General features: G+C 34.7%; 2 non-coding genes and 1 pseudogene across 2 annotated transcripts; 1 reads left to right on the plus strand and 2 right to left on the minus strand.

Moving 5' to 3' along the window:
- The first annotated feature begins 1,316 nt into the window (after positions 1-1,316).
- On the plus strand, positions 1,317-15,116 carry LOC127102280 (respiratory burst oxidase homolog protein E-like; annotated as a pseudogene).
- LOC127109678 (U2 spliceosomal RNA) lies at positions 12,008-12,203 on the minus strand. Its single transcript, XR_007796949.1, has one exon. It is a non-coding gene; the product is annotated as a U2 spliceosomal RNA (small nuclear RNA).
- Positions 15,117-15,195: 79 nt separating the features above from the next.
- Positions 15,196-15,352, minus strand: LOC127109333 (U1 spliceosomal RNA). Its single transcript, XR_007796646.1, has one exon. It is a non-coding gene; the product is annotated as a U1 spliceosomal RNA (small nuclear RNA).
- Between the last annotated feature and the right edge of the window lie 4,377 nt (positions 15,353-19,729).

Here is a 19,729-nt window from a genome sequence, read left to right on the forward strand (position 1 = left end):
CTTCAAACAATACAAGCTAATTGAATGAATAAAAGTAAAATGGGTAACTTTGATGATTTGAATCTCATATTCACATGTCAACACAAAAACAACAAATGTGGTTAGTATGCATTAACAAAATGGAATTAAAATGCTTAACACGAATGCATGAAATGGTGAAATGATGGAGTGATATTATATTATGATCAGTTAAAACAATAGACATGCTAACACATCATATCAAATTGAAATATCATTTTCAATTTGGTTCTAATAACCACAATCAAAGAACGAACCATTAACTTGGAATTAAAGTCACACAATACATGAACATGACATGTGAAATTAAATCAATTCTTTATTCCTAACATGACATATTAATTGAATTAACATGGAAAAATATTAGTGATCACACAAACCAAAAATCCAATGGTTAATCAATATAATTTTATAGGCATTTTCTAATGATTATCAAATGAATTGAATTACTATCTAACACATCTAATTAAATTACTAAGTGAATAATTAGCAATTAAATGGATTTTTAATAATATTGCAAACAACAATAAAAATCAAAACTCAAGAATTACAATCAAGATGTTAAAATCAAGAATCAAAATCATGAAAAAAAATAGCATGGAAAAGTCAAGAAAAATAATTAAAATAAATAATGAGCCAGGGGGTTTACATTCTGGAACTATGGGTGCAGAAGCAAAATAGATGCATGGGCCTATAGGTTTAAGGCCCATTGAATATTGCCTTCAAGAAAAGTGGGTGTGAAATGAAAACAAGGGGTGAAGGCCAAGTATCCAGCACAAGGCCCATGTTCATAGGCTCATCAACAACTTGGCCATGGAAAAGAATTCAGCACATGGTGAATTGGATCATTAAGCCATGAAGCCTAAGTCAAAGGGCACATGTGAGGGTCATTGATTGGGTGCTGAAAATGAATTCAAAATAAAACACGCGCCACACTCACTCTCAACTCGGGTTAACACTCCCTCTCCTCATCGCCATGGACCACTGCGCCGGAAATTGCTTCCAGTGGCAGTGGCCACCAAAACATGAATCTCAACCATCATCTTGTCTGTCTCTCTCTCCTCTCCATGAATATCATGTTAATTTCATAAAAAAATAAACCTAACTCACTAACAGAATCGGGATCCTCAAGAACCCTAATTTCAAGATCTTAAATTAAACGCCTCTCCCCGAGAATCAGAGCCCAAGGGATTGGGGCTTCGATTCCCATAGCTCTTCTCTGCATCATGGTGACAAAGAATTAAATGAAATAAGGAATTTTGAGATTCACCTTGCCAAAGGTGACGACGGTGACAACGATGATGGAACCTTTGTTTCCAGGTAATGACTTTATTCCCTTCTTCCCCGCTCTTGACTCTGATTCCTTCTTTTCTCCTTTTTTTTCTTCTTAATTCTGAGATGTTGTTGATTGGAGAGTGAGGAATATGAGTGTTGAAGGTTGAGGGAAAATGCAGGTTGAATGATGCAGGTGATTGATGAAGATGAAAATTGAGAATGAGAGAACAAGGGAAAGCTTTTGAATTAGTGATGATGAATGATGAAGATGTTGATCCTCTTTTGATGAGAGAGTGATTGGTGATTGGATGATGAATGATCGTCGATTGACGAATAAGTGGTTTTGTTATTGGTGATGATGAATGAATAAAAAATGGATGGGAAGGTGATGATTATGCTTTATAGTTTGTTAGGAACTTAGGGATTAGTGAGGATCGGTTAGAGTTTTCAGTTATGTTTAGTTGGAGTTTGTTATGAGATATTATTGCTGACTCCAATGCATTAGCTGACAGTTAGGTTAGCTAGTTATGTTTTTGGTGAGGTGGCATCATGTTAGTTTTGTTATGTTAGTTGGATATTGTTGGCTCAGTTTAGAGGTGGTTCAATTAGCCAGCTAGTTGAATTGATACGGTGTTTAATGTTATGTCAGTTAACTTGTGCTGCTACTGACTTGGCCCTGTAGGGTATGCATCACTTTGACTTGGTTTGATGTGGTGCAACATGGTTCTGCAGGCATATAGTGTGGTGCATTGCTTGCTGTAACAACTTGGTCAAGTTGTTTTCCTACGGGTATTCATATGCATGATGAAAAATTGCTTGATGATTGCTTAGCTTGAATGGTTAATTTGTAATGAAATACAACTTAGGTCATTATGCTTCTGTGAGTAAATTATGTTGTTGTCCATTGCTAATGGTTTGGCTTATTTTTTTTGCAACAGGTGATCATGTGCATGATGATTGCAACAAGTATTATGTTCTATAAAAAGTGCACTTGGTTTTCCTCTGTTAGCAACACATCAGGGCTTGTGCACCATAGCATGGTTCTTAATTTGGTTTCACTATTCTGCAGCAGTTTGGTACTTTTTATTCAGATCTGGATATTAATGCTTCTGATTTGGTTTGAGTAACTTGTATGTATTGTGTTCCGACTTGTCTCATGTGTTAATGTACTACATGGGTTTTTGTTTCAAATGTGAATGCAACAATTAGCATGGTTAGTGATTGAGGATGGAATATGCCATGTTTTATTGGGCACGAGCCTGCTGCAGGTCGCATGCTTGGTATTTATCATAGACTGGTTTGTTGTGGCTGCATTCTATCATGAATGGCTATGTGGAAGGTTTGGAATTGATGTGTTACTGCATTGGGTTGACTTGTTGCAAGAGTTGTTTTGTAATTGCACTATAGGATCAGTTATGGCATTACATTTGGTTGCTTGTAAATTGATGATGCATTATGACATGGTTTCATGCTTTGTAGGATATATGAATTGAGATGGTTTTGTAGGGTTTGTGCTAAGTTAAGCAATGAATTGGTTTACAATTTGATCTGTAGTTGCATTCCAGAATTATATTGCATGTCCACAGGATAGGCTACAAGCGTGGTTCACTTCAGTGCAATGATGCATGAAAATTTATTGACTGGTTGTTACTGATGCACTACAGGGATGGTTTGTCCTTATGGTACATTGCAGGTTTGTATGGTTTCATGGCATGTTGATGTACGATCTGTCATGAGTTGGATGCAATCTGCATGATATTTTCTCTTGTTTTTCTGCAGGTATGAAATTGTTTCATGTTCTGGCCTGTGATTGCTTGGCAATTATGCCATGACTGCTTGTAAATAGGTTCTGACTTAGGTTATACTGCAAGTGGATTGTTGGTTCTGAAATTTGGCTTATGTTTATGCTGGTGTGGTTAACTAATACAGGTTATTGCCAGCTTGCTACCCAATACACTTAGTTCAGGGATGAGTAGCTTATGTTTGACATGGCATCAAATCTGGTTGGTTGTTACTGTCTTGGTCAGGCTAGTTAATTGCTTTGGCTTGATTTGTGCGACAGAATTGCAGGTATGGTATGTTGGTTGTAAGTTGATATCCATGTGGTGGCTTGGTTCATGCATCATAGTGGTTCAACATTACTCCAAGCTTGGGGGGGAATGAGCCACTTGCCATTGATCAACTAAGAGTCAACATGGATCATGGAAAAATTAGGGATGGACTTAGGATTAGGATTGGAAAATTAGGGTTTGGATAAATTTGGGTTGACTTTGGTCAAAGTTGACCAAAAAGTCAATTGTTGACCAAAGTCAACATTTGGTCAACGTTTCCATTTTTAGTATTTTTTTCACATGGAATATACATTCTCATGATTTGTATGGAATGGAATGGATATGAATGAAATTGGTTTAACTTTGAAATGAGTTTTGTACTTGTATGATCTTGAATTTGATATTTGATCATAAATTTGAATTTGAACTAAATGAACATGACTTGGCATGTATTATATAGATTGAAATGGAAAACGATAAAAGATAATGGAATGAATGAAACATCTAACATGAACCAAAGGATGACAATAGTAAATGAAACATAAACCTATCAATGACAAAAATGGACAATGACCATGACATGACCAAAGGCCCGTGGATCAAACACCAATGGCATGAAGTGGGTTTGTGGGACTTGAATAAAGGATCAATGGCCATATGAACAACCTTGGATGACCTAACAAGACTGGAAATGAGCAGATGAAACAATTATGGATGTAACAATGGGAACATGAGATCAATGGGGATCAAAACCAAGGAACCAACATGAATGGTTATGAACAAATGATCATTGGGTGGAGCTTGATCACACCAGATAAAACCCATACAATGGATGAAAGAGAATCAGATGAAGCTAGGGCTATAAGTGAATGCTAATCAAACCAAGGAGACCTCCATAATATACCATGAATAAGAGTGCCTGGAATGGATCTTGACCAAGCAAGTGAAGCATACACACCATGGAATGATGATGTGCCAATGAAATGGGGTTAGGAGTACACCCAATGGGTGGTAGCCATAATTAGGGTTTATGGGGTAAATTAGGGTTTGGGGGATACCATGATCAAGTGAGGATCCCAAACTAGGGTTTTGCTTCACCTAGAAGCCAGAGATGGATCACCAATGTTGGGCACAATGCACAAGCTTCAAGAGCTACCTCCAATTTAGGATTTGATAGTTTGAGCCACCTCTATTTATAGGGAAACCCTAGCTTCCACTAGGTGTAAGCACAAAGCTTTGAATCCATGATACATGTCCTCTTATATTGGACCATGACTATGCAGATGAAATGAATGATCACAATGATATGCAGATGATTAAGGTTAGTGACCTAGATGAACTTTGTGAAGGGTAGGGTGAATTTTTGGGTATGACATGTACCATGCCTAAACATACAAGTGGAATGACACTTCATACATTTCAAGACCATTAGATAGGAATGAATTGGTTAGAGGAAATGCTAGCTACAAGTATGCTTGAATCTCAACGTCCCACGTGGAAACACAAAACAATAAATGGGGTTAGCATGAGATCAAGTCAAATGGATGAGAATGATGCAAAAAATGTAAGCACATTCAATGGTTTAAATCAATTCTAATAGTAATGGATTAATCAATGAAAAGTAATCAAAGATCTATCATGTGATCATGGAAAATGAACTAAGGTACACAAGACATTCACCATCTAAATTGAAATGGGATTTTCAATTTATCAATATGATCACAAACCGAGTGAATCAATTAAAAGTCAATTAAAAAATGAGTATTAATTCTAAAGATTAACAATCTACCTAAGCATAAATTATGATCAAACTTAATCAAATGAGAAATTCTCAATCAAAATTACGACTTGAAACCTAATGGATATGATCATGGAAATCATCATATAATGGTCAAATTGAATGGAAATTTAATCTAAAATCTAATCATGGTAAAATCAACCATTAACCTTGTTAATCAACACAAAAATCCACAAAAAGAATTATCAAAACCTAATGACTAATATTCTAATCATGGCAAGGTTAATCAATTATGAATTAAATCTGGAAAATCAAGAACTAAATCTAATCTAAAAAATTATTAAACCTAATTTCTAAATCCTAATTAACTAATCGATTCTAACTATGGATTAAACTAATTAATCAACAAAAAATGCTAATTCCTAATATCTAAAATCAAGAACTAACCTAAATCACAATTAGATCAATCATTCAACACCAAAACCCTGATTTTCATTAGCCATAACCATTGAATATATGATGCTTGTTATTAAATGTTAATCATGAACGAATTATGTGTATGAATGAGATATGGATGAGGGTAGATGGATCTCAAGTTGTACGTCAGATGAAAAGCAAAAATGGATGGAAAATTTTGGGGTATGACAACCTTTGATGAATTGTTAATCAAACCAATGAATCCTACATGAATGACCAAAGGACCCAAATGATCCTCAAGCTTGAATGTACACAAAATAGATGATAATGCCATAGCTGAAAATTAGGGTTTCAGGGACTTGAATGATCCTGATGATACTTGCAATATGAAAAGTTCCAATACAACCATGGCCATCACATGAAGCCTAGCTTGGGGACTTAACCTTCCTTCCATGCCTTGTGTGATCGAGGCCCTTAAATCCATGATTTTATGCTTTTCCTAAATGCAAATGGAATGTACATGATACTATGGATATGTATATGAGATGGATGCTTATCAGGATATGCAAATGCTTAGGATTAGTGACCTAGATGATCATTGTGAAGGGTATGCTGAATTTTAGGGTATGACACCCCTAAGGCAACTTGTGAATGAATCAACTAATGACATGAACTATGATGATGTGCACCACAATGAATAGATGGACAACAACCAATTAATTAATGCAACAACCAGTCAAGGTTTAATCAATCACACACCAATGCAATGAAACATATGATCACCAGATGGATGGGGAATGAGCCTCACATTTACCAAAGAATCTTGATAGATCCAAAACCCTAGACACAAGGTAGCCCAAATCCACAATGCAAAAGATATAGTGGGTTAGGGTTTCAAACAAAACACAAAGCTCCACAAGCAACATCTCCAACCATGGGCCCACAATTGGGGTTTAGAAAGTCAAGTCAATGCACAGTGAGTCAAACACAAGATCTCATATCATCAAAATCAGTAATTAGGGTTAGGATGCTCATATGAATACCATGGTGTAGAATTCATGGGTCAAGGTCCCAAAGGATCCAGAAATTAGGGTTTCACTCCTCATTATGAGCAATACCATAATCTTCAAGCAAAAACTCTGATTTTCATTAACCATAAACCTTGAATTTATGATGCTTGTTAGCAAGTGTTAATCATGAATGAATGATGCGCATGCATGAGGCATGAATGAATATAGATGAATCTCAAATTATAGATTAGATGAAAAGTAAAAAGGGGAGGGACAATTTTGGGGTATGAAGTATGCCATGTTTAATATTTTCGAGCCTGAAGGTATGAATAATAATGGCTTTCAAACATTCATGGTAAAAAAGGATTAAGTACCAAAATAACCAATAAATTTGCCCGTAGAGAATGAATGAAATGAGTGAGGTGTAAGGTAAGGGTACTAATGGAAAATTATTCAATGGATGGTGTATAGGCTTTTTGTACATGATTATCTGTTAGGAATTAGCTGACTATGGGGAAAAATGGGTCAACTGTACAAAGGGAATGTTTCGTAAAGGTGTGCATGAAATATGCAATATGCCATGTATGCAGGGTATGACTTATCTCTTTCATGTCTTTATGTTTTTTTTTGTCTTTCTCATTCTTTTTTTTTCTTTTCTTGCCTCCACTAACCAATTTTGGCATATGATCAATGATTAAGGTATTCCAGCAGGATTTCGTGAAGGTAAAAGAATCAGGTGTTTGCAAAAGGCAAATACTAGAGAAAGTAAAACTAAAGTGAGATCTCTTACAAAAGGCAGAGAGATGTCTTGAAAAAGACAAGTAGATCAATTGAGGAGATACCTTCTCATACAATAGGTAGCAACGACTCCTTATCAAGAGAGACCTTCTCAACTGAGGGCTTTATAGAAGTCCCACCCGGGAGGTCCAATGCCTCGCCTGAGGGACTTACAGTCTCATCAGCCAAGCTCAATATAACTTTGCATAAGGGACTAAGATTTCCCATTAAAAAAGTAATATAAACTCCCCACCTAAGAGACTTGGAGTTTTCTTGGGTGGGACTAAACATATAAATCTCGCCCCAGAGACGAGACTGAAGTCTGGCCTAAGAGACTTAATTTCAATCTTTTCCGAGAGCTTGATATAAGTTATGTCTGAGAGGTCCAACACTTCGCCCGAGGGACTTACAATCTCATCAACCATACTCAATATAACTTCACCCGAGGGACTAATATTTTCCATTAAACAGGTTATTTAAACTCCTCGTCTGAGAGATTTGGAGTTTCCTCGGGCGTGACCCAACATATAAATCCCGCCCATGAGGCACAATTGAAGCCGATTGCGGTCATCGCGGCGTGAATCAATCACAATTTGTTCTTTATCACAAAAGTAGTGAATAATCATTATCAGCATCTTTCGATACTGTTTTGTCTCTGCCGTTAATGCCGTTTCCGCGGTAACAGACCGTTTTTTAAAACCTTGGAGATAAGTACTAGCTTATCATCTACAAGTTAGTTGTTTTGTATTGAAAGCTTAGGGTATCTTTTAATTGATTTATCTATTTCATCAGTCCTAGCATATCACATGTCTATCTCTTTTTTTTGAGCTTATTTTGACATCTTTCCGTCATAGTTTATAAAAATTGCTTATAGTTTGTATGAAAACATTTTAAATTTAGTTTATCTTTTGTCATAGAGAATAGCTTATATCACAAGCATTTTTATGAGAATCCCTTAATTGAGTTGTTTATCCAAACATGAACTTATTTTGTCAAGATTGAGCTTATGATTCTGGAGTTTGATATTGAATATATATGACTTTAGTACTTTGAGATTAGTGATATCATATCATGCTCAAAGCAAGTTATTACTACCAACCTCTACTTTTAATAATGCATTATAAGCTTTTCTCATAATCCATTTAGCCTACAGTCATGACTAATGGCTACTAATCACATTCATTATAAATATGACTTTGATACACTTTTGATCCATAATGTTTGAGATATGAATGAATCAAAATGTTCAACATCTAGACTGCTGTTTTTGTTGGACACAAAGGTTCATTCATGTGTTGAGAAAATTCCAAAAAGTTCATCGGATTCTGATTTGAAGATTTGTGATAAAGATCATTTTCATATAAGAATGCGCTTTGGTTATAAATATGTAATGCTCTTGGTCATTAATTGTTCTTATCTTCATTGTTGTGGTTTTGAAATGTAGAAGCATCGGGATTCGGAGAGCAAAAAAGTTACAAAAATGCCATGGAAGCAAGTAAAAAATGGAAACTAACATCTTTCCACCAAGTGGATATTGATACTGATGAAATAAGTCATTTGGATGTAGATACTTTAATCGGCCATGGTGGTAACATAAAGGTTTCTCGAGATGGTAGTGGCTGTGAAGCAACTAGAGAAAGGTGATGGTATGAGGGTTTTAGCTGCAGAAATGGAGATTTTAGGTGATGGTCTATGCTTGTTTTTTTAAAGGAGGAACCAACCTTTTAGTTTTTGAGTATATGCGAAATGGTAATCCTTTTGAAGCTCTTCATAGAAATAGAAAGTATGAGAAGGTTGCATGGGATTGGAATCACAGGTATAAAATTGCATTGGGAGGTGCAAAAGGGATTTGTTATTTGCACCATGATTGTTCTCCACCTGTTTGTTATTCGTAGGGATCTAAAGTCTAGCAACATCTTGCTTGATGAAGATTATGAGAAAATTGCTGAATTTGGTGTTGCAAGGTTTGCTTAAAAATAGCTTTTTTGCTGGCACCCATGATTATATTGCTCCAGGTATGTTTCGATAATGCTTTCAACATGAAATTTTAATATACTGTTTTTTAATTTCAAAAGTATCTCATGCTTTATTTACACAATTACTGTTTGTGACATTTTATCATAAGCATTATGGAACTACAAATGCAGCATAAAAGTATTTTGAGGTATCCGCAACATCGCATTGACCGTATTTTCCTGTCATATAATTGTTTGCAGCATAACTGCAATGATTTAATAGCATGCTTGTATGCAAACTATATCAAACAAATGGTGAATATGGAAGAAAAATGTACAACATATTTTTGGACATAATCAAAATGTTTGAGATATGGTAAAAATTTCATATGCAAAACTGTCTTAAGGAAAAAAGAATTGGCAGAGCGTCGGGAAAACGATTTGAGAGAAGGCTTGCTACTATAGAAATAAGACTCCCCGACTTAAAATCGATTTCTTTTTGTCTTGTTTTCCAATATGCAATAGAGACCAAGTGCAATTTCTTCTCTAGTATTATTATTATTTCACATATGTTCCAACACAATACTACACCATTTTGGATCCATTTAAGTCCCACATTGCCTAGAATATCACACAAGCAAGTGCTTATAAATGTCTGACATGCTAGTTAGCTTGCCGAGCTGAGTTGCGCCAGCTTGTGACCCATGTGGGGGCATCAAGGTGATGGAACATGGCTAAGGCTTAACAGGTTGGGTTGGTGGTTGCACCATGTTGGCCTGCCCGCTCCAAGTTGTGAGTTGACCCATGGGACTTGTGCGAAGGCACAAGTCTTGTGTGTCTTAGACAGGAGGGTATAGCGTGAGGCTGGTTTCACAGAGCAGCGAACACTTCCTACTCTTGACAGTGGAGGGATCACGGGCCGCTGCACCTCCAGCCCACAACACCTGGTGAGCCTAGCCCCTTGAACCATCTCTTTTTGTTGATGGGCGAGGTTTTGATATTAAGCTTGCCAGCTGTTGTAACTGCCAACTGTGAAAATTCAATCATTCAATCAATAGAATTGTTTTCCCTTTTCCAATTCTGTTCAACTTTAAAATACAGAAATCTTTAAGGTTGTGATGGATTAAGTAAATCTTTTTCTTTATTACTCTATTGCTTATTATAATAGGGAATAAAGGATTGGTGATAAGCATAGATAATAAACGTGGCAGAAACATGTTTTTTAATGAAATGTTAATCTGCATTTTGCATCTTGGAATGTTATTTTCCTGTATTTTCAGTCAATCGCTATTTGATTGAATCCTTGCTTGCCTATGATGGCAGTATCGGCTGCAACATTTTTGGATTAGTGTTATAACATGTATATCTCTTGTTTTCAACTTATTTTGACACGCTCTCCCTCCATCCAAAGTGCTGATTTGAACATTTGTGATAAAGATTATGATCATAGAAGACTTATGTTTGGTTATAAATATGTAATGTTCTTGATCATTGTTATCTTCATCGTCGTGGTTTTGATCTGTAGAAAAAAGTTTAAAAAATGGAAACTAACATCTTTTCACCAACTCATTATTGGGAGTTGAGGAAATAAGTCATTTGGATGAAGATAATTTATTCCGCCATGGTGGTAACAGAAAGATTTATCAAGTCGCGTTGAAGAAAAACGGCATGACAGTGGCTGTGAAGCAACTAGACCAAGGTGATGGTTATATTGCTCCAGGTATGTTATGATAATGCTTTCAACAACAAATTTCAATACACTGTGTTTTAGTTTCAAAAGTATCTCATTTTTTATTTACACAATCATTATTTGTGTTATTTTATTATAAGCATTTGTGGATTCGAACCCATGTAGTCAGGAAATCCCTCATCTGCCACAGTCGTACAATCTAGATTGTTGAATTAATTAAGATTAGATGGTCTACATTTAGATTTCGTAATCGAGTCTATTATACAAGGTCGGATGTGAGACATCAAATCTTGATCAGATGGTCCAAAATGTTGACTTTGTCAATTGTGCGATTTCATAATTGCAAGAAATGCATATTCATAATGATTATATTAAGCGTGATTTTGAATGCAATATCAAAGTAGGAACGAGTTGGTTATGTTGGTGACACAAAGCATGCACTGCTGCTAAATAGAAACATTTGGAGAGAAAATCTTTCACATGTTAAATGCAATATCAAAGTAGGAACGAGTTGGTTATGTTGGTGGGAGCCAAAACTCTGCGGTTGCAACCAGTTATATGACAGTTGATATCGGACAAGCATTAGGCATGTTAGCAGCATTGAAGTGGGTGTGAGAGCTGATCTTTAAGCAAGTTGTTTTGTGGACACTTTCAGCTCAGTTGTGCTTGGTAGCGAGTTGTTTTGTGGACACTTTCAGCTCAGTTGTGCCTGATAGCGAGTTGTTTTGTGGACACTTTCAGCTCAGCTGTGCCTGGATTATAATGTGTTTTCAATACGATCAAATTAAAACATGAGTTTATTTGAAGGGATGTTGAATTGGATGTTGAGTTTTTTAAGAGCACAAAGACTTGACAATTATGATTATCATGCTGGCTTTGAAACTGCTTAATAAATTCTTTATTTGTGATAAATCATTTTATAGTAGTGAATTCTTTATTTGTAATAAATCATTTTGAAACTGCTTAGATAACATGCTGTAAAGATAAAATATGATTATACAAGTTTTAGAGTAGTAAATTTTGAAGTAATGTAAAATGTCAAAACAGAAAATAAGATTATAATTTGAACTAATTTGGTGGGGTGTGTCGGGCTATTGCTATAGTGCAACGCAAAAGCAACACTTGAGAGACCCAATAGCAAGCTATTGAAGTGGACTCTCCCCCTCAAGAAATAAATTTAATATCGTGTGAACCATTGGCTCACATATCAGATATTAAACTAATAAGAACAGATACTACACTTGATCTTAGCCAAAAGGCCGAGAAAGGTATGAGTTGAAATGTATGCTAATTGTGTGTTTTATATCTGACATCTTTTCTGCTTCTTTGTTATATCGCGATGTGGGACTTTAATGCATTGTTAGGCTTTATTCTCAAAGCACATGATTTAGTGAAGTAAGCTAAAGGAAAATAACTGAGCAAGTATTGACAGTGTTTAATAAAATATGGATTTGATGACTTATAATGTTTCGTGTTCTAGTTAGTGTGCTTGACAAAGATCTTAGTGTGAAAAGATTTGTTTTTTAAATGCTACCTACTAAGTCTTCTCCTTTTTTTCTTTGCAGAATTACTAGTTCAGTTCAAGTGAACCCTATTTTTTATATAAAAATGATAGCTGTTTGTTATGGCAGAACAGTCAAAATTTATTGCAGCTGAAGATCCTTTTTAATAAACCAAAATGGAAAATTTTAACTTAGCATGCATTGGATAACAACTTCATTGGTAAACGTTAATTTACTATAAAATTTTGAGTAGAATTCTATACTTTAGTGTTGAGGGAGAGTGTTAGAGTTCATTTGTGTATATGATTATGTATAACCTTGTATATATACTCATACACTAGTAGTCATTCTTTTTACTAATGAATGAACATTTATCACAATCTCTATATGTGTTTTTTTGTATACCTCCATCATTTTATGAGAACTATAACTATAACAGCTAGGAGATTTCATAATGGAAGTATATTCTTTAATAGATACATATAGTGTTAGATAAGTCTGTTGGTTATAGCATTAGTTAGTTTTAGACAATCTTCTCGGTATTGTTTACATTCTTCTGTTCATTCATGGATCTTTCTTGAATTTGACACATAAGTGGTACCAGAAAACGGTAAGAACTTTGACCACAATCTTCGTGGGTATGGAAGAATAGTAAGCGATGATGAATGTACAATAACATATTTTTTACTTTTGATGTTAGACATGGATGTATATCTCTGTTCCGTTGTTGCTGTGCATTGCAGAACGTACTCTACGAACTCGTAGATCGCAACACTATGCAGTAAAAGTTTTGAAGGTAATAAAAATAAACCACACTCCATTGTCTGCTTTTAATGGTTTGATAATAACTTCCATTTAATTTTTCTAAATTTGACTTAGCAGGTTTCAGTGCTACTAGGAAATGTCTTCAACTTAATCATGTCAAAGCCTAATGGATTCAAGTATTGACTTAGCAGGTTTCAGTGCTACCAGGAAATGTCTTCAGCTTAATCATGTCAAAGCCTAATGGATTCAAGTATTGACTTAGCAGGTTTCAGTGCTACCAGGAAATGTCTTCAGCTTAATCATGTCAAAGCCTAATGGATTCAAGTACAAAAGTGGTCAGTACATATTTTTACAATGCCCGAAAATCTCTCCATTTGAGTGGTGAGTGTGGTTCTTCTCTTAGGTCAATTTTTAATCATCCTAAATTTTACAGTCCACTAGCACATGCAAATAAGATCTTGATTTTTTAGGCACCCATTCTCTATTACATCAGCACCTGGAGACGATTAGCTAAGTGTTCACATTCGAATGGTAGGTGACTGGACACAAGAACTTAAGCTACTTTTCACCGAAGATGACCAATTGGCTCCGGTAAATTCCAGCGCAACATTCGGAGAACTAATAAAAATGGATAAAATAGGGTAAGTATAGATCATGTAAAAGTTTTTAAAAAAGGGTTTATAATAGAACTGAAATTTAAGAATTTTATCAAAGTTTTCAGGCTGCATCAACCGCATTTGATTATAATTCTTCACAAAATTAAATATTATGACGTGACTATACTTTAAAACTTCAACTCATATGCTTTCTAATAATTTTAACTTACAAAATTGTAAATCATTCAAACTAGAATTTTGTTACAGACAGCCGAAGCTGCTCGTAGATGGCCCTTACGGAGCTCCAGCACAAGATTACCAGAATTTTGATGTATTGCTGCTCATAGGATTAGGCATTGGAGCAACTCCCTTCATTAGTATTCTCAGAGATCTTCTCAGTGACACGAGAACAATTGACGAACAAACGGTACACTCCTTGCTCTTGTTTAGTTATTTTTATAATGTTGATTACATTTTGTCATCACCTGTAAACTTTAACAAGGCCAAGTGCAGGACTCAAACACAGAAGCAACAAAACCAGATGAGAGTTTCAATAGTTTCACCTCTTCAAATGTAACGCCAGGAAGACACAAGAGATCGCAATGGATTACAAATGCTTAATTTTATTGGCTTACCAGAGAACCTGGATCTTTTGAATGGTTTAAAGGAGTAATGGACAAAGTTGCAGCAATGGATCACAAAGTAATATTCAATTCTTAATTATATAGTATCAAAAAATAACTATTCTTGTTCTCTTTATATTCTTAACCATTGTTAGGGTTTGATTGAGCTGCACAACTATCTCACAAGTGTCTATGAAGAAGGTGATGCAAGATCAACCTTAATCACAATGATCCAAGCATTAAACCATGTCAAACATGGTGTTGATATTCTATCAGGCACTCAAGTGAGATCTTCAATACTTTAAGAACTATTACTGTTTCAATTCATTTATTTCATCTCCAGTTAAAAACTAACCAAAAATTTATTGTTTTTTCACTACTGTCAGATTAAATCCCTCACTAATTTGGTCCAGGAATCCCTCTCTATATATGTAGATCTAATCCCTCAATAACATCTTTTCAATGGTTAGTGTTATGACATGTCAAAAGTGATTGAGGAGTTTCGAGTTCAAAGTAAGTCATTTAAAAAACCATGTTCCATCTGAATACTATACAGATTTATATCTATTAAGTCTCACATTGGCTAAAATATCACACATGTAGGTGTCGTAGCACCATGTTGTGACCCATATATCTCAAGTTCACAGAACATATTCGTTGAGCCTACAAATATCCCACTTTTCCTTTTAAAACCATTGCATTTAGTAAGAAAAGTTGACAATTTCATGTAAGATAAAGAAATCAAGTATTTCTTACAAAAACTTTGATATTAAAATAAGAAGGGGCCGCGCGAACGCAGGCCCCCAATGCAACAAATTAGGACGTAGGTTCCACGGGTAGACCTTAGGATAGTACCCCCTCCTAAGTGCAATGGAGGTCACTTTCCTAGGCCATGGTCCTTCATGATCAACCATTGACCCCATCCAGGTAAGTAATTTGCATTGTTGGTATTTAAGTTATTTTATACTCTTGCTTATCTCAATATTTTCCCTTTCTTTCGATGTGGGACTCTTGGACTCAACTACTAGTAGGCAATGCATTTCCTACCCTCTCTACCGCTGCTTTTTATTTTTTCACTTGCAAGCCACCAATTTTAAGCATGACGACTTCCCTTTGGCTTTTATTATTGAATTGGATATTCCAATTGAATTGAAATTTCGTATTTGGACATCAAATTTAAGAACTACATCTGGATGAATTTTAACTACCCTATCCATTAATACTTATATTTTTCACTAGATAGCTGAATGAACACTAACTAGCCTATTCTATACAACTGCATCATCAGAAAACTTTGTAGACATTAACTCGAACTTGTGTTGAAGTTGATTTTCCGCTGCATAACATGCAGTCAGTTGGTGCACGTGATTTCATGAAAGCAACTACACTAACAAGTTAATTAATAACTTTATCAAAGAAAGTGATTAATTTAAAGGTGTGGTCTTAATAGTTGGAATGCAAAAGGTAGGATTTAGCTTTGTTTTCTACTTTTAATTCACTTGTATAACATTCTAAGTAGTCACATAACATTCTCTCTCCATCGGGAAATGATTCGTTTTGACTTAAGACTGAGTAGTATTATTTGAACATCACAGATTCTCCCCGTACATAAAGGCGGTATATAAAATACATTCAACACATTAGCTGACATGACTAAAATTTAAAAACAACATAAAATTATAGGTGTATACAGAGTGTCTGAGTAACTAAAGTCGGGGTAGAGCAAGCATAAAGATGCACAATTATCTTGAAAAATATTTACTTTAACCAATGTCCGTTTGTCCAATATCTTATCCCAAGGTTAAATGGTAAAATTTAATTCTCAAGGTTGCTAATGCTATTAATGACAATCAATTTATTTAAATGGCTGAGGTGTTTGATGTATAGCCATTGGTTAACAAAAAAAAAAGTATTTTCAATAGAGGGAATTGTGTTACTCAAATATGTTTGAGTTAAGAGATGAAAGAGTTAGAAGACTCTTGTTCAAAATCGGATGTTGGATAAAATACTAAGATAACGACATTTGTTTACCTACAAAATATTTATAATAAAGTAATAATGAATTTATCTCTGATGTTTAAGATGTACTTTCGATCCGTTATTAAAAAGATTAGATGAATCATTTATCAATGAGAATGCAATCAATGTCATCAAATCATTTCTTGGAATATTTAATAAGAAATAACTCGTTTGTGTGGGCACAAGAAGTGGTTTTGTTCATGCAAAGAAGTGGCTCTCATTTTTTGCAATAACAAAATTAAATAGGTAAAAACTCTTATTTTCTCTTTTTGTTAACTAATAATTTTGAAATATAACATTTGTTAGAACAAGACTGAATTTATAGTTTCCTGAAATGCTAAAAACCAAAGGAGAAAAGCCCTCGTAAAAGTTGATTTGTTTCCCTTCAAATAAATTCATCTATAGTCTATGAAATACTTTTCTAATTAAGTTCAATTTAACAAACACCAAGTCCTAAGTCCTTAAAGAAGTGGCGACTCAGAATCACTAGGATTAGTCTTGTAAGCAAATTATTAGGCTTTATTTTCAAAGCACATGATTTAGGGATGTAAGCTAAAGGCAAATCACATAACAAGTTTTGACATTCTTTAATAAAATATGGATTTGATGACTTATAATGTTTCATGTTCTTGTGATTTTTGTATATGATAATGTGTAACCTTGTATATATACTTATACACTAGTAGTTATTCTTTTTACTAATGAATGAACATTTATCACAATCTCTATATGTGTTTTTTTATACCTCCATAATTTTTTTTAGACCAATTGTCAAATACACATATTGAAATCAACTCTATAATGGAGTTTGGGAATGAATATTGTATTACCGAAAACTGAATCACAAAATATTATTCTATCAGCACATCAATTTTTATACTAATAAAACTTGAACATTTGAATTACAATCAGTTTGGCATGCTTATTATTAAATACTATACCAATTTGTATCCATTAAATTCCATATTGGCTAGAACATCATGCATGTAGGTGATTATTAATGTCATATATGTTAGATGGTTTACCAAGCTAAGTAGTGACAACTTGTGACCCATGAGGGGGCACCAAGGTGATGGAACATGATAAGGCTTAACATGTTGGGCTTTTGTGGTTGCACCATGTTGGCCTGCCCGGCCCAAGTTGAGAGTTGAGACATGGTACTTAAGCAAAGATACGAGTTTTGTAGGTCATAGACATAGGGTACGTGTGAGGTTTGTTTCACAAAACAACGAAGGGTGATGTTCACAAAACTTTATGCACTGATCACACATCCTATGGAAACCTCGAAATGTGCTTGTACTTTGGGTTCTATGTTCGAGGCAGATATTATTTGATGATTATTTAGGTTTATTTTTCATATTACTTGTGGTACAAATCATCTCTTTATTTGAGATTCATGGTTATCAGGGAGATTGAAATGATTGTTACTTAATTTAGAAGATTACTTGAATTCAAAGAAAAGGACAAAGTTAGAATAAAAAGAAGATTTCATTCATTTATTAGAAATCCATGATACAATGCATATGTTTGATATACAAATTAAAAGAATGGATTACGAGAAAAGAGGATTAAAAAATTATATCTTTAGGGTACAATTGACTTTTTGGTCTAACAATTGATTTCTTGGGTTAATTGTTGACCATTGACTCGATTTTGACTCTTGAATTTTCATAGACCTACTCTACAAGCAGTTGATCAGAGGAATCACCATTATTCATCAAAAATGACTTATTTCATGATTATGTTAAGTGCTAATTTCCAGCAAATTCTATCTTCCATCAAGCTTCACTTCCATGGTTTTTTCTTCACTTTCCAATGTTGCTTCAAGTTCATTCTTCCACTACAATGCTCACTTTCTACAATGAAGAAGGTACACCAAGTTATATATTCATATCATGAAGTTAAATCATCAAAAAGTCATGAAAAACTTAAGAAATAAAAGTGTAGCGGTGTATTCGTCACTTTATGATTTATTGATTAAATCAAAAGCAAAGAATCGAGTCGCCACCGCACTTTTATTTATCCAAGGGAACGGCTAAAAAGCGAACAAAAGCCTAAGAAGTTTTACACATAGAAAACCAATGAAAAGATCAGAGATCTGGGTAAGGGGTAAATTACGCAATGGGAAGGTGTTAGGCACCCAAAACGTCCTAGGTACTCCTAGGGATCCCTTTTCACACTTGTTGTACGAAATGTTATTTGTTTATGAAATATTTATTGTGCAAACATGATTGAAGGGATGAGAAAAGAATATACAAGTTATTATTTTTGTGTTTGGATGGATAACCATTGCCTACGTACCTTTACTGGATCAAAACCTCGTAGTTCGGCTAAAAGATTTCCAAAATATGAGTGGGTTCATTTTAAAACAAAAGCCCTAAGGTCTTTCATTATCCACGGGAGAACACTCAACCTTATACAAACAACAAATCCACCATGTGAGAAAAGCTTCAACTTGCTAATTAGGGGTTAACCCTATAATAAGCAAGGAAGTCTTACAATTCAATCACTAAGGACAAAGGTGAGATTTACATCAACCACTAAGATAATTGAGATCTATGGCTAATGTATGAAAACTTATCAAGAATGGACAAAGCCATAAAACAATTGAATGAGTGAAATTAACCAATTAGGATTTATTCACAAAAGATGGTCAAAGTGTGATTAGAATTCAATTCAAAAGAAGTATTATGAAAATGAAGTTTGAAACTCAAAGGCTTAAGGCCTAGGTTTCTAATTTGAAAACAAATGAAAATGTTTGCACAATATTTTTCAATTTTGGATTAACATGCAAATGGAGGTTTAAAGAAACAAAAGGTGGGAGGGTGAGGAATGTAAAACTTCTTAGATGTTCACCTCTTGAGATCATATGTAGATGATTCAAGTGATTCCTTTGGAATAGGCAACAATGCAAATAACAAATGGACAAAGTAAATGGATACCGGATGCCAATCAATGGACTTATTCCAATCTCCTAAAACAACACATGGATACCAGATGCCAATCAATGGACTTATACCAATCTCCCGAAACAAAATAAAACATGGATACCAGATGCCAATCAATGGACTTACACCAATCTCCTAAAACAAAAAGAAACAATGATACCAGATGCCAATCAATGGGCTTATACTAGTCTCACAGGAATGATCATAGGAAACAACTGCCAATAAATGGACTTACAATTGACTCCTCACAAAACAAAACAAAGAATGCAATAAGCAAGAGGAAACAAGTTGCCAATAAATGGTCTTACACTCGACTCCAAGGAAAGGAATGCCAATGAATGGTCT

The sequence above is a fragment of the Lathyrus oleraceus genome, chromosome 7 (assembly GCF_024323335.1).
Source record: "Lathyrus oleraceus cultivar Zhongwan6 chromosome 7, CAAS_Psat_ZW6_1.0, whole genome shotgun sequence".
NCBI classification, from domain to species: domain Eukaryota; kingdom Viridiplantae; phylum Streptophyta; class Magnoliopsida; order Fabales; family Fabaceae; genus Lathyrus; species Lathyrus oleraceus.